This window comes from Tupaia chinensis, unplaced genomic scaffold, assembly GCF_000334495.1.
Source record: "Tupaia chinensis unplaced genomic scaffold, TupChi_1.0 Scaffold149552_1, whole genome shotgun sequence".
In the NCBI taxonomy this organism is placed as follows: Eukaryota; Metazoa; Chordata; class Mammalia; order Scandentia; family Tupaiidae; genus Tupaia; species Tupaia belangeri.
The window spans coordinates 2,045,304-2,047,217 of NW_006209397.1; the positions used below are offsets into that span (position 1 = coordinate 2,045,304).

At 40.4% G+C, this 1,914-nt stretch overlaps 1 pseudogene; it reads left to right on the forward strand.

The window, feature by feature from the left end:
- The window catches only part of LOC106734188 (nucleolin pseudogene), a 3,345-nt pseudogene extending 1,820 nt beyond the window's left edge, over window positions 1-1,525 (forward strand).
- The last annotated feature ends 389 nt before the right edge of the window (window positions 1,526-1,914 follow it).

Sequence of the window (1,914 nt, forward strand, 5' to 3'; positions counted from 1 at the left end):
GAAGATGAGGATGAGGAGGAAGATGAGGATGAGGAAGATGAATCTGAAGAAGAAGCTATGGAGATCACACCAGCCAAAAGAAAGAAAGCTCCTGCCAAAGCTGCACCTGTCAAAGCGAAGACCGTGGCTGAAGATGAAGATGAAGAAGATGATGAGGATGATGAGGAAGAAGATGAGGACTACGATGATGATGAAGATGATGAGGATGAGGAACATGAGGAGGAAGAAGAGCCTGTCAAAGAAGTTCCTGGAAAACGAAAGAAGGAAATGACCAAACAGAAAGCAGCTCCTGAGGCCAAGAAACAGAAGGTGGAAGCCACAGAACCAACTACATCCTTTCATCTGTTTGTTGAAACCTGAACAATAACAAATCTATCCCTGAATTAAAAACTGGTATTATGATGTTTTTGTTAAAAATGATCCTGCTGTCGTGGATGTCAGAATCGGGACATCTAGGACGTTTGGCTTTGTTGACTTCGAATCTGCTAAAGATCTAGAAAAAGCTTTGAGATTCACTGATTTAAAAGTCTTTGGCAATGAAATTAAACTAGGGAAACCAAAAGGAAAAGACAATAAGAAAGATCGAGATGCAAGAACACTTTTGGCCAAAAATCTCCCCTACAAAGTCACTCAAGATGAATTAAAAGAAGTATTTGAAGATGCCATGGAGATCAGAATAATCAGCAAAGATGGAAAAAGTAAAGGGATTGCCTACATTGAATTTAAGACAGAAGCTGATGCAAAGAAAACCTTTGAAGGGAAGCAGGGGACAGAGATTGATGGGTGGTCTATTTCTCTATACTACACTGGAGAGAAAGGTCAAAATCAAGACTATAGAGGTGGAAAGAATAGCACTTGGAGTGGTGAATCGAAAACTCTGGTTCTGAGCAACCTCTCCTACAGTGCAACTGAAGAAACGCTTCAGGAAGTATTTGAGAAGGCAACTTTTATCAATGTGCCTCAAGAGCCAAAATGGCAAATCTAAAGGGTATACGTTTATAGAATTTGCTTCATTTGAAGATGCAAAAAAAGCTTTAAATTCCTGTAATAAAAGGGAAATTGAAGGCAGAGCAATCAGGCTGGAGCTACAAGGACCCAGGGGATCACCTAATGCAAGAAGTCAGTCCTCCAAAACTCTGTCAAATGTCTGTCTAAGGATACCACCGAAGAGACATTAAAGGAGTCTTTTGACGGGTCTGTTCATGCAAGGATAGTTACTGACCGGGAAACAGGATACTCCAAAAGGTTTGATTTTGTAGACTTCAACAGTGAAGAAGATGCCAAAGCTGCCAAGGAGGCCATGGAAGATGGTGAAATTGATGAAAACAACGTTACCTTGGACTGGGCCAAGCCTAAGGGTGAAGTTGGCTTCAGGGGTGATAGTGGAAGCAGAGGCGGCTTTGGAGGCTGAGGTGGATTTTGTGGCAGAGGCCGAGGAGGCTTTTGAAGGTGAAGTGGCTTCCAAGGAGGCAGAGGAAGAGGAGGAGACCACAAGCCACAAGGAAAGAAGACAAAGTTTGAATAGGTTCTCTGTCCAGAAAGGACTCTGGGGTTTTTACTCTGTTACCTGATCAATGACAGAGCCTTCTGAGAACATTCCAAGACAGTGTGCAGTCCTGTGGTCTACTTGGAAAGCCGTAGAAATAACATTTCAAGGGAGATACTCTTGTTAGTTTTGACTTGGATATTCATATAAACTTTTTAAAGAGATGAGCGATAGAGCTAACCCTTATCTGTAAGTTTTGAATTTATATTGTTTCATCCCATGTACAAAACAATCTTTTTCCTACAAATAGGTTTTTTTTTTTTTTTTTTGCGTTGGTCAATTGTAAAAGAAAGCAGAATGTTTTATCATGATTTTTGCTTCGATGACTTTAGGACAAATTTAAAAAGTCCTAAAAAAGAAAAAAAGAA